General features: G+C 45.1%; 1 long non-coding RNA gene across 1 annotated transcript; it reads left to right on the plus strand.

Moving 5' to 3' along the window:
• Positions 1 to 8,179: 8,179 nt before the first annotated feature.
• LOC147110543 (uncharacterized) lies at positions 8,180 to 14,145 on the plus strand. The gene is made up of 2 exons (XR_015079942.1): positions 8,180 to 12,970; positions 13,705 to 14,145. It is a non-coding gene; the product is annotated as an uncharacterized LOC147110543 (long non-coding RNA).
• The last annotated feature ends 266 nt before the right edge of the window (positions 14,146 to 14,411 follow it).

Consider the following 14,411-nt stretch of genomic DNA (forward strand, 5'->3'; position numbering starts at 1 on the left):
GCGGTTAAGAAGGCAAATGGTATGTTGGCCTTCGTAGCGAGAGGGTTTGAGTACAGGAACAAGGAGACCATATCTTGAGTATTGTGTGCAGTTTTGGTCACCTTATCTGAGGAAGGATGTTCTTGCCATGGAAGGAGTGCAGCAAAGATTCACCAGGCTGATACCTGGGATGGCAGGAATGACGTTTGAGGTGAGATTGGGTCGATTGGGCTTGTACTCGCTGGAGTTTAGAAGAATGAGAGGGGATCTCATTGAAACTTATAAAATTGTAATATGACTAGACAGACTAGATGCAGGAAGGATGTTCCCGATGGTCGGGGAGTCCAGAACCAGGGGTCACAGTCTAAGGATAAGGGGTAAGCCATTTAGGACAGAGATGAGGAGGAATTTCTTCACCCAGAGAGTGGTGACCCTGTGGAATTCTCTACCACAGAAGGCAGTAGAGGCCAATTCATTAAATATATTCAAGAAGGAGTTGTATATATTTCTTAAGGCTAAAGGGATCAAGGGATATGGGGAGAAAGCGGGGACAGGGTACTGAATTTGGATGATCAGCCATGATCGCATTGAATGGCGGAGCAGGCTCGAGGGGCCGAATGGCCTACTCCTGCTCCTATCTTCTATGTTTCTATGAAACATTCAGCAGGTCAGGCAGCATCCGTGGAGAGAGAAAAAAAGAGTTAACATTTCAGGTCGCTGACCCTTCGTCAGAACTGGAAAAAGTTAGAGATATAACAGATTTTTAAGCAAATACAGGGGCAGGGAAAGAGTGGGGGGGAACAAAAGGGAAGGTCTGTGATAGGGTTGAAGCAGGAGAGATTAAAATACAAAAGGGATGATAATGGGACAAGTTAAGAAACAAAAGACGACTCTAGGTGAGGTGTAAATGGCAATGGCAGAATCATCAACAGCTGTCATGTGAGAAAAACAAATATAGGGGTTCGAGGTTATAGTCTAGAACTCGATGTTGAGTCCAGAAGGCTGTAAAGTACCTAATTGAAAGACGAGGTGCTGTTCCCCGAGCTTACACTGAACTTCGTTGGAACAGTGTAAGAGGCCGAAGACCGAGAGGTCAGAGTGGGAGTGGAGTGGAGAATTAAAGTGACAGGCGAACGGAAGCTCAGGGTCATGCTTATGCACTGAATGGAGGTGTTCCGCAAAGCGGTCACCCAATCTGCGTTTGGTCTCCCCAATGTAGGGGAGACTGCATCGTGAGCAGTGAATACAGTATATTAAATTGCAAGAAGTACAAGTAAATCGCTGTTTCACCTGGAAGGAGTGTTTAGGACTCAGGGAATGGGCATCCAGGCTCTCGCACACAGCGCTCCAGTTTTGTGCAGGAGTCAACACTGCAAGAGAGGCCCTCTAGAAAGAAGGATGTGGGACTACATCACCGAGGCCATCACTGCCAGCAGTGTCACCCCCACCACCTGGCTCCAGTGCCCAAAGAAGCTTCATGACCTCAGGCCACTGGAAAAGGTCAGTGAATGCATCTTTAAAAGCCATCTCCTACCAACTGCATCACTAGCCTCACACACTGCTCAATGCACGACTTCCCCCAACTCGCCCCAATCACTCACCTACCAACACCTGTATCAATCACGAGGCACATCTCCCATTCCTAGCCTCACCTCACCCCCTTGGAGGAGACGGTGCTGGCCATTCTTGGCAGGGGCATGGCTGAGCCTTTGGCCAGCGGCGGAGCTGAAAGGATACAAGATGCTGGTATCCTCTTTCTCGCATGCACCACTTGCTTTCCCGCCCTCCCCTCACCACAACTCCACTCTTTTGCTTTCCTCATTTCACATACCCAAGAAATGCAGCCTGCCCACCCAATGGTTGGCCAAGAAGAGAGGAGAGTGAAGAAGAAAAAGAAACACCATCACTCGATGTCACTCCAGCTACCAGCTCCTCAAGGTCGACCAGCAAGGCCATTTGCAGTGTCCCCCACTGAAAGTCAGTGGCCTTCCACCAGCTGTGCTGCAGCCACTGGGGTAGCACTGAGTGACATCAGTAGGAAAGGCAAAGGCACACACAAGACACTCACTAAGAGAATGCATAAGGTTGATGAGTTGATTTCTTGATGTCATATTTGATGGATAGATGTATAAAGTTGGTTTGGAAAGTTTGCTTTTATTTCAGCATTGTGGCCAAGAGGACACTGCGATGGTCAGTAACAGAGGGAAGGTAAGGTGTGGGACTAATGTTCAAAGTGGAACTGGGGTTGTGGTCACCGGGACTGCAGGCAGATGATTCCATCCCGGATACCCTGGCCAGAAAGAGGCTGTCTGAGTTGCATCCTTCCTTTTGCTTCCTCCTCTTCAGCTTCCTCCTCTTCTGTGTTTTCCTCTTCCCTCTGTGAGCAGATGCTGTAAATCTGAAATGACAGCATAAAATGCTGGAAATACTCAGCTGGTCAGGCAGCATCTCGACCTGTGACGTGAACTCTGTTTCTCTCTCCATGGATGTTGCCTGACTTGAGTATTTGCAGCATTTTCCATCTTCTCAGAGGCCTTCCTTTACCATCTGAGGCCTTGCAAGTGTCCAGTAGCACTCCCTACACAGTTAAAAAAACTTTTAACGTGTATTGCAGCAAGCCACTTCAGTAAATTTTTTTAAAAACAGTCCAAAAGCTTAAATGCAAACTTAACTGAAAGATGTGTGTGTCCCTTTAAGAGGTGCTGACAGCGCCTTTGTCAGTCTGCTTGCACGCTGGGTTTACCTGGCGTGCTTAGGACCCAGCACTGAACTCAGCACTAGTGTCGATGTTCACCGTGGTGATGTTAAGTCGGCGTGTCTGCCATTTTTTTTGTAGGGCACTATTTCCCGCTACCGGGACTTGGAAAATGGAGGACGCCACGGGAATCACCACCAGCTGGTGGAAGAGCAGCGGCCACCACTGCTTTCTTGACAGTACGCTGTGCTAATGGGTGGTGCTACATAGGGACTTTCTCCCCCAACCAGTTTCATTTATATAATGCCTAAAAGGTAGTACCAAGACACTGAGCCAAAGAAGGGGACATTGAGATAGGTGACCAAAAGCCTGGTCAAATGGTAGGTTAACTGTTTAGTTGGCACCTATAAACTCCAGCCAAATGATTAACATTACACAGAGAAAGAAGGAAGGTTTGCACTTTGTCACATGCTGCCTCCTGGCTCCTTTTGTGCTGCTATCTTCATTTTTGTTTAAACAGTAACAAGCGGAAGCAGCATGCTATAGACAGGGCTAAGCGATCCCACAATCAATGGATCAGATCAAAGCTCTGCAGTCCTGCCACATCCAGTCGTGAATGGTGGTGGACAATTAAATAACTAACGGGAGGAGGAGGCTCCATGAATATCCCCATCCTTAATGATGGTGGAGCCCAGCACGTGAGTGCAAAAGACAAAGTATAAGCGTTTGCAACCATCTTCAGCTAGAAGTGCCGAGTGGATGATCCATATTGGCCTCCTCCTCAGGTCCCCACCACCACAGAAGCCAGTCTTCAGCCAATTTGATTCACTCCACGTGATATCAAGAAATGGCTGAGCGCACGGGATGCACCAAAGGCTGTGGGCCCCGATAACATCCCAGCTGTCGTGCTGAAGACTTCTGCTCCAGAAGTAGCCGCGCCTCTCGCCAAGCTGTTCCAGTACAGCTACAACACTGGCATCTATCCGACAATGTGCAAACTGCCCAGGTATGTCTTGTCCACAAAAAGCAGGACAAATCCAATCCGGCCAATTACCACCCCATCGGTCTACTCTCAATCATCAGCAAAGTGATGGAAGGTGTCGTCGATAATTTACTCACCAATAATTTGCTCACTGATGCCCAGTTTGGGTTCCGCCAAGACCACTCGGCTCCAAACTTTATTACAGCCTTGGTCCAAACATAGACAAAAGAGGCGAATTCCAGACGTGAGGTGAGAGTGACTGCCCTTGATATCAACGCAGCATTTGACCGAGTGTGGCATCAAGGAGCCCTAGTAAAACTGAAGTCAATGGGAATAGGGGGGAAAACTCTCCACTGGCTGGAGTCATACCTAGTACAAAGGAAGATGGTTGTGGTGGCTGGAGGTCAATTATCACAGCCCCAGGACATCGCTGCAGGAGTTCCTCAGAACAGTGTCCTAGGCCCAACAATTTTCAGCTGCTTCATCAATGACCTTCCCTCCATCATAAAGTCAAAGCAGAAATGTTCGCTGATGATTACACGGTGTTCAGTGCCATTCACAACTCCTTAGATAATGAAGCAGTTCATGCCCGCATGCAGCAAGACCTGGATGACATTCAGGCTTGGGCTGATAAGTGGCAAGTAACATTCGCGCCACACGAGTGCCAGGCAATGACTATCTCCAGCAAGTGAGCATCTAACCACTGCCCCTTGACATTCAACGGCATTACCATCGCTGAATCCCCCACCATCAACATCCTGGGGGTCACCATTGACCAGAAGCTTAACTGGACCAGCCACATAAATACTGTGGCAACAAGAGCAGGTTAAGGGCTGGGTATTCTGCGGCGAGTGTCTCACCTCCTGACTCCCCAAAGCCTTTCCACCATCTACAAGGTACAAGTCAGGAGTGTGAGGGAATACTCTCCACTTGCCTGGATGAGTGCAGCTCCAACAACACTCAAGAAGCTCAACATCATCCAAGACAAAGCAGCCCGCTTGATTGGCACCCCATCCACCACCTTAAACATTCACTCCTCCACTACTGGCGTACTGTGGCTGCAGTGTGTACCATCTACAAGAGGCAGCACCTCCCAAACCCACAACCTCTACCACCTAGAAGGACGAGGGCAACAGGCAGCACGGTGGCATAGTGGTTAGCACTGTTGCCTCACAGCGCCAGGGACCCGGGTTCGAATCCGGCCTCGGGCGACTGCCTGTGTTTGCGTGGGTTTCCTCCGGGTGCTCCGGTTTCCTCCCACAGTCCAAAGATGTGCGGGTTAGGTTGATTGGCTATGATAAATTGACCCTTAGTGTTAGGGGGATTAAATACGTGGGGTTATGGGGATAGGGTGGGATATGTGTTGGTGTAGGGGTTGCAGGGATCGGGTGGGATATGTGTCGGTGCAGGCTCGATGGGCCGAAATGGCCTCTATCTGCACTGTGGGGTTTCTGTGAAAAAAAAGGTGCATGGGAACACCACCACCTCCAAGTTCCCCTCCAAGTCACACACCATCTTGACTTGGAAGTATATCGCTGTTCCTTCATCGTCGCTGGGTCAAAATCCTGGAACTCACTCCCTAACAGCACTGTGGGAGTACCTTCACCACACGGATTGCAGCGGTTCAGGAAGGCGGCTCACCACCACCTTCTCAAGGGCAACTAGGGATGGGCAATAAATGCTGGCCTTGCCAGCGACGCCCACATCCCATGAACGAAAAAAAATCTATAACTGTGCATCATTTAGTGTATTACATGCGCTATACCTGACCTGGGGTGGGGGGCGGCAGGGGGCTTGCTGGGTGGGATGGGTACTTGAAAGGGGACACTATTCGGGTCCCTGGTATTTGCATCCCTCCCCTGATGAGTATATATTATCCCTCCATAAACTCGGGAACTTGTATAAGACTCACTTTAGTTTCATGTGAAGGGAGTGAAAAATCACAGGAAAGTAGTTTGTGATGTCACTTTGCCATTGTGATATCATCATAGTGGAAACCTGATTTTTATTTACTTTGGGTGCCAGTATATCGGTGCCCCAGAAGCAGTTTGATAAGCTGCACAGTCCCAATCTCAATATATATTTAATTCATATTCATTTCGGACTCGGTTTCTTTCTTCTCACGGTTTGCGCCCATGGGGTTATCTGAAAAGAGACATATTATAGTAATATATTCTCTAAAATATTTCCAGCATGCATTACAACCATCCGGAAAGGGATACCGGAACGTACGCGTTGGTTCCTCACGGTAATTACAGGGTCGATTCGCCGTTTACACAGTTACCTGCCTGCTCTTGGCGTAAAGTTCGTCGTCTGCCTAACGCCGTCTGCCGAACGCCAAGGGGTTACACATAACATCAGATTAATCCTTTGTAGAATCGCAATTATAGCCTACAAACTGAGCAACCAACATCATTTCCCCCTGTAACAGAACTAGGTAAGACAGTTATAGAAGGTGGATTCTATCTGTAGATTTAAAACTGATCTGGCTAATTACAATCATTTGCCCTGGTTTTTTGTGCAAAGCAATGACAGCATTAAACAGACGTTTAAGTCCATGGACTCCAGCAGTAAACCAACTCGTCGTTCAACACCCGCTTCATTAAAAAGATGTGATAAGTGGACTGTTTAATTTACGAGGAGAAAGATCTGGTGAACCGTACCTGCTGGTGACACTCGTCTGAGGTCACCTGGTGATGTGTAATGTCAGTGTCTTCTGGCTTCAGGGAAACGGACGCATGGTCCTGCCGGCTGCCCCAGAGCGCTCAGTTAACACGGGGGACATGCCAGGCTGAAAGCCCGGCTCAATCTCTGATGCCCCAATTGTAAGGAAGCCGGATTCAGTTGACGCCAGGTGAAATGGTCACTAATAAAGTAGCACCGAAAGAGTATGGGGAGGTGGAGAATCGTCACGGATAACCACATATGATGCTCTTGAGTTTCCTTGTAGCCAAAAGACACATTGTGATGGGATATAAGTCATCCATATCGTCACTAAAGGAACAACAGACCCATATAATTTACAATAAAGTAACACAGAAAGGTGGTACATAGAACATTGGGTAAACTGGACCCGTCGAGAAGAATTCTTAGCAGTCCCTATGCAACTCGGAGGAGGGATAGCGGATAAATCAGGCTGGGCATGGAGAAAACGGCATATCTCCTTCCGAATTCAAACAATTCTCTCCACTCAAGGGTGAAACAATGCACAAGCTCGAATCTGCGGGTAAGAGGGAAATGAAGTTAGCTAATAGACCGACAACAGCCTTGTTTAATAATTAACCAAGTGCACGGATCCATTCAGAGAATGGACAGTAACTGGGTCGACCAATAATAATTAAAAATGCAGTCAAGAAGTCCCACTCAATCATGAGATGCAAGTATCTGGAGATAACCCATCCGAATGTGGGACCACTCTCCACTCTACTCCAGGTGAACCCAAATCTATCGGCCGAGTGCCCTGAAAGGACACCTGGAGAGAAGCAGCGAGACCATCTGAAACAGATAGAGCATGTGGCAGTGTATTCTCGCCTAACAGCACTAACTTTCCCCAGTTAGGATAAGGGTAAAGAGTGTCAACGATTCAAATCACCGCGGATAGTCAAACATAAATGAGAACTTAGCTTCGCAGAGCTGCCTCAAATTAGGCGTCGTGTACACAATTCGGAACCTGATCTGCGTCAGAATGAAGATTTCAAATATGGAGGGAACTGGGGGTCGCACAGTCATGCCTTGACACAATTGACCTTAATCAGCAGAGAACCGAACTGTTCAATACATAACATCGCAGGGAGAGGGGACAGGGGAGATATACAACCAGCTCGTATGTTCTTTCGCTATAATCTCTCAACCATCTTGGTCGTCTCAAGCCCAAATCTATCGCTAGGGCAAATAGAAGCGTGGATAAGAGGCAACCCTGTTGTGTTATCCTGGATAACCGAAAACACACCGACTCTTCTGCTAATACACACCGGGACTGGGCCGTTAAACAGAGGCAAGAGATCCAACATCCAATAAAGGTCTCACCTAACCCCATTCGAGAACTGGTTGCAAAAACACTTCCACTCTGCTCGGTCAAAAGGCTTTCCCCGCATCTAAATATGGTCCAACTGCGGTGTTTCATTGCAATACTCCAGGGTTGCAAGGAGAACATGAAGCAGAGGCAATTCATTCATTATTATATGAGGGCCTTCTACAGATGAAGCCTACCTGATTTTCATATACCCATTTGCTGATCCAAATTTTGCTAGTAAGAATTTTGACCAGAATATTAGAGTCACAACTAAATATAGGATGCATCGTTTAAAATCAAGGGAATTGTAGCATCTCTCCATCTATCAGCGGTAATGCATGGCTCACCGATCCTGTCTGACAAGATCAGCGCCAGTTCATGTGCAAATGGTTTCTCGAATTTGTTTTAAGGATCAGTCTTGTCCAGAGCTCTCCCCCACCCCCCGTCCCATTTGTTTGTCGTACCTCCTTCAAAGTGATGGCAGAACCCAACTCTTCACAGATGGCTTCTTCTAAGCTGGGCAGAGGAGGATCCTCCAGATAACAATCAATACTATCAGGTCCGGCCATCGGCTCTGTGGTACAGAGTCCAACAAAAGTCGCAAACACTTGATTGGATCAATGAAGGTAACGATAGCTCTGCCTGGCTATCATTTACGTAGGAGGAGATGCCAACAATCGACCAATGAGAATGTTGGCTGGATACAGGCTCAGGGTTACCTGCAATGCTCTCTGTGGTTAAGTAGCTCTCTAATACTCATTATCATGAAAAATGGCTACTTGGGCAAGGTATTGGAGAGTTGTCAGCACCTGTGGAACTGTTTCAGCTCCTTCGGGAGAGCAGAGGACAAAATTGGAAAGAAAGAAGTATCACAACAGGAAAGCTTAACTTTTATCTGGCAGCAAAGTTATCCTTGGACGGATCACAGTAAATCTTTTTGCGTCCATCAGGGAGGTCTGAAAATAATTACGTTTGTTCACACAGAGAAATCAAGTGGAAACAGTGAGTTGGGTATTATTCATTCATAATGATAAAGGAAGTCCACAACCATAAATAGAAAACAGGACTAGGGAGGAGGAAATCAGTTAGCGTTCCCATTTCTGAACATTGTCCATTGTTAGAAAACATAGGTATGTGGACATTGGGTGAGGACAGGATTAGATGTGCACCCCCCCCCCTCACCATCCTCAAATAACTGGAAGCCATTTATTATCCTATTGAAGTATGAGTACTTTTGTTACACTCTAGTTCCTAAAATAGATATGCTTATAATACAGATATTGTCTTATGATTTTACACCTGCTGTGTCAGATGTCTGATGAGTTCTTTCATCAGATATCATAATGCCACAGGAGGTCCACTGGTTTTGTTAGAATTTTCTTAGTCTACCTGCAGAAACTAATTTTTTTGCCATACAGAACAGACATAAATGAAAATGCAAGAAGCAATTTCAAATGGTTCACGATGTGATTCTTGTGCTGCTTTTAGTTAATTATTCAACATTTAAATTTAACAACCAATGGGCTAAACACTAGCTGGCTTCACAACTTGGAAAATGGCCTCTTTAATCTACAGAAATGTAGGAGATATAAATCAGGACCTATCATCTTTACACAGAAATTAAAGAGTATTTTATTCCAAATCGGTACAGAAAAATAAGAAGTAAAATAACAGGAACTGGATCATATGTAGGCTATGGAGCAGCTATTAAAATAATATCAAAACCAGCCTTGTGACTAGACATCAAAACCCAAAAATAAGTTGTGGATTGTCCATATCAGGTCACAAGTTAAATATTTTTGGTATGCTATGTGCAGTTACAGGGAACAGCAAATACTACTAAACAAGCTGCAAACTGAACTTTGAATTGGAACATGTCTCAGTTCTTATATAAGCAAGCCAACTTGTTTATAACTTGAAAGTTTATAAGTCCTATACCAGTTTTATATCAAGTGCTTTCGGGCCTCACTCACGTCTGTCAAAATCACCTACTACTCCATGATCACCCTGTTGAGTAAAGATAACACCCGGCTTCTTTTCTCCACGACAAACTGTCCCCTGCTTCCTCACCTCCAAAAACCAGTGCATGGAACATGTCAGACTTCTTTGTCACCAAGATTGAGACTCTCCGATCAGCTGCTTCTTTTGCTTCAGGCCCTTCCCCTTGCCCACCAAGCCAAACCTCTCTCCAGGCTTCCACCACCGTAGTCCCAAACCTTCATTTCCCTCTAGCTTCTGACGAAAGGTCATCGACCTGAAATGTTAACTCTGTTTCTCTCTTCACAGATGCTGCCTGACCTGCTGAGTATTTCCAGCATTTTCTGTTTTTATTTCAATGTAGATAAGTGTGAGGTTGTACATTTTGGTAGGAAGAATAACGAGGCCACATATTGCTTGGAAAGTAAGTGTCTAAATTGGGTAGAGGAGCAGAGGGTACAAATATACAAATCACTAAAAGTAGCGACGCTGGTTAATAACACCATTACAAAAGCAAACTAAGCACTGGGGTTCATTTCTAGAGGGCTATAATTGAAAAGCAGAAAAGTCGTGTTAAACTTGTCTAGAAACTTGGTTAGACTACACTTGAACTAGAGTGTGCACAGTTCTGGTATCCGTATTATAAAAAGGATATAGAGGCACTGGAGAAGGTGCAAAAAGGATTTACTAGAATGATACCAGGTTATACCTATCAAGAAGGATTGAACTGGCTGGGGGACTCTTTTCTCTAGAAAAAGGAAGACTGAAGGGTCAACTGATAGAGGTCTTTAAGATTATAAAAGGTTTGATAAGGTAGATGTAGAGAAGATGTTTCCACTTGCAGGGGAGACCAGAACTAGGGGCCATAAATATGATAGTCACTAATAAACTTCTTTACCCAGAGAGTGGTTAGAATGTGGAATAATAGATGCATTTAAGGGGAAGCTAGATAAACACACGAAGGAGAAAGGACTAGAAGGATATGTTGATGGGGTTAGATGAAGATGGGTGGCAGGAGGCTCGTGTGGAGCATAAACAGCAGCATGGACCTGTTGGGCCGAATGGCCCATTTCTGTGCTGTAAATACTATGTAATACTATATAATGTTAGCTCCTTTTGTGTCATATTAAAACTGTTTTGTTTTTGTCTGAACTTCCCTGGTGCCATCTTTTGGATTAGAATATGTATGGTTATATTCTGTTCCGTTAGTCTATTGTAAATTGTTTCACTTTCCATTGCTCAGGCATATCCTGAAGTGAGGTCAGAGTGGGGATGTTCGCTGATGATTGCACAGTGTTCAGTTCTATTCGCAACTCCTCAGATAATGAAGCAGTCTTTGCCCGCATGCAGCAAGACCTGGACAACATTCAGGCTTCGGCTGATAAGTGTCAAGTAATATTTACCAGAATCTTAACTGGACCAGCCAAATAAATACTATGGCTACAAGAGCAGGTCAGAGGCTGGGTATTCTGTAGTGAGTGACTCACCTCCTGACTTCCCAAAGCCTTTCCACCATCTACAAGGCACAAGTCAGGAGGGTGATGGAATACTCTCCACTTGCCTGGATGAGTGCAGCTCCAACAATACTCAAGAAGCTCGACACCATCCAGGATAAAGCAGCCCGCTTGATTGGCACCCCATCCACCACCTTAAACATTCACTCCCTCCACCACCAGCGTACCGTGGCTGCAGTGTGTACCATCTACAAGATGCACTGCAGCAACTCGCCAAGGCTTCTTCGGCAGCACCTCCCAAACCCGCGACCTCTTCCACCTGGAAAGACAAGGGCAGCAGATGCATGGGAACATCACCACCTCTAAGTTCCTCTCCAAGTCACACACCATCCTGACTTGGAAATATATCGCCGTTCCTTCATCGCCGCTGAGTCAAAATCCTGGAACTCCCTCCCTAACAGCACTGTGGGAGTACCTACACCACACGGACTGCAGCGGTTCAAGAAGGTGGCTCACCACCACCTTCTCAAGGGCAATTAGGGATGGGCAATAAATGCTGGCCTTGCCAACGACGCCCACATCCCATGAATGAATTTTAAAAATCCTCTGGGGAAGTGGTCTAAGTAAGTCCCGAGGTTAATTAGAAGCTTGTTATTGTTGGAAGTTTTTCCAGGTTGGCACTGCTTGGCCCTTCTCCTTGTTCTCTTAACTACCTCTTCAGATTATCTCAAGGTTATAAAAAAGCCCTAAATAATTGGGTCTGTTTCTCTTTTGGATTTTATATAAATTGCTCAGTTGTGATTTGTTGGTGTTTGTTTAAAGTCTAATGTCTGGAATGTGCCATTTCATATATGACGTCTTCAATGTTATGGTCAGTCTCAAAACTTTTATATAAATGAGCAGATCGTCCAGTTCTGATGAAGGGTCATCGACCTGAAACACTGACCCAGAAATTCGGGTTGGGGGCTTCCCGTGGGTGCAAGCCCCCGACCTACACTTACCTAGCGCGCCGGCAGTTGAGCTCTGAGCCTGTGTAGAATTCCGCTCCGGGGCCTGGCCCAGAGGCCGGCGCGCTGTGCTGGCGTGTCCCAGGGGCGTAGTTAGTGCGATGCGTCCCCTGGGATCACGTGAGCCATGGGCAGCCAATCGGAGGAGGGAAAAGCCCATTCATAAGATTGACAGAAAGACCTGTCAAAACGTATGAATGCTGAGGGCCCAAAACAGTAGTTAACCTTCAAATAAATTTTTAAAAAATCACACTTTTTAAATAAACTATAAATTACATTAAATAACTATTTTAAACAATAATTTAAATTTTTGAAAAAAATAATGTTATAAAAAAACGGGGCTAAAAATAAACTTACCTTGCTTTAAAGTATTTAAAAATAACAAACCTGTGGAAAAAATGTTTTAATTTTAATTAATTGACCACTTACCTTTTAAAATGTAGTCCTTGCACCTGGTTTTTACATTTCTAAAATCTAAAGACCCACCCTCACGGAAAAACCTGTAAAAAAAACGTAAGTTCAAAGTGCACACGCAGACTCCCGTGCGCACGCGTTCAACCTCTGAACCCCTTCGTTCAGAGGAACGGAAGTGCCGGTTTCCCGCGCATGCGTAGTGCATGCAAGAAACCGGCACTTCCATCGGGCCCACGCGTGAGTACCCCGTGCGTACTCACGCGTTGGGACCCGAATTTCTGAGCCATTAACTCTGTTTTTCACTCTCCACAGATGCTGCCTGACCCGCTGAGTATTTCCAGCATTTTCTGTTTTTATTTCAGATTTCCAGATTCCGCAGTATTTTGCTTTTGTTTTAGATCGTCTATGGAGTTATTCACAACAAATCAGATGACACATTGTTTTAAAATGGTAAGACCATTATACTTTTTATATAAAATGTTTTATTCTGTTGCTAAGGCGGAGCTGTGTTTAACTTGTTAACTTGGCCTCTCCCATTAAGATCAGAACATTTAATTGCTATGACTAAAAGTGTTAGCATGGTTCAGTTGCTAGCATTCTTGTCTCGGAATCAGATGGTCATGGGTTCAAGTTTGACTCCAGAACTTAAGCACATAATCTAGGCAAGTGTAATACTGAGGGGTGTGCTGCATTGCTGGAGGTGCAATCCCTTGGATGAGACATTAAACTAGTGTCTATCTGCTTATTTGAAGATATTTGAAGAAGAGCAGTTGAGTTCTCCAAGTGTTTAGGCTAATATTTATTCCTCAACCAACACCACCAAAACAGATTAGCTGGTCATTGCTATTTATGGGGCCTTTCTGTGCACAAATTGGTGGCCATGTTTGCCTACATAACGACAGTGACTACAATTCTAAAGCTATTCATTGGTTGTAAAGCACTTTTGGACCTTCTATGGATAAGAAATGTGTTGCATAAATGTAAGTTCTTTCTCTCTTGAAACACAGTCTGAGGACACTCAGAGTTTAATTGTTGTCAGAGCACTTTGCAGGTTGGAATGTGCTTGTCAGTTGCTGGTTGCATCTGAGACACACCCAGCATTTTAAGATTGTTTTGCACCTGTGAAAAATTGTAACATCTGGAGTGTGCCACATGTCAGAATGTATGGTTTTATTGTTTTTCAGATTGGTATGTGAGTCGGGTACTGTAAGAAGGAATCAGAGCCATTATCTGGGATATCTGTCTCAAAAAGAGGTCCTGCTTACCAGACACTCAGCTGAATCTGGCATCCACAAAGCTGTTCTGCTCCCTGTGGAAATCTGATTTCATTGATGGGCTTCTCACTGCCAGAGGTGTGTACAACATCTGTCTTTCTTCCTCTGTCCTAGCCTGGATCAAAGGGAAGTGAGAGATATAACTGAGACTGGAGTAATTGCTGGTTAGTTCCCTTCTCACTGTACTGCTACATGGACACTATTGTGTTTCTCTCACATAGTAGCTTTTCACCTAGATTGTGTGATTCAAGTTACCAAAGTTATTGCAGAAAATAGCTAAGGTTTAAGGACGTTTATTGTTTTGGAACTATTTTAATGTATTGGTGAAAAATTAAACAGACTAATACTTTGTTTCTGTTTTTATTTGTGTCTTTTAATAAATACCAATTAATAGTTTTTAGCCTGAACAATATATCAGTGTCTTATTTTCCTCCAGTTTCAGAATAAGCATATTGTTTCCAGTGTACATACCAAAGGAAAAGGAGGTTATTGTTCGCCCACAGCATGCCATGCGCTGGGAATATTGCACACAAGATCAAGTATCTGAGCATATGGGGTGCTAGCTCATCCATAGAAGCTTACCTTTACGCTAAACACAAGTGTAAAGTATTGGGAGG

The sequence above is a fragment of the Somniosus microcephalus genome, chromosome 11 (assembly GCF_052327205.1).
Source record: "Somniosus microcephalus isolate GS21.2 chromosome 11, FLI_Smic_1.0, whole genome shotgun sequence".
Taxonomy (NCBI): Eukaryota; Metazoa; Chordata; class Chondrichthyes; order Squaliformes; family Somniosidae; genus Somniosus; species Somniosus microcephalus.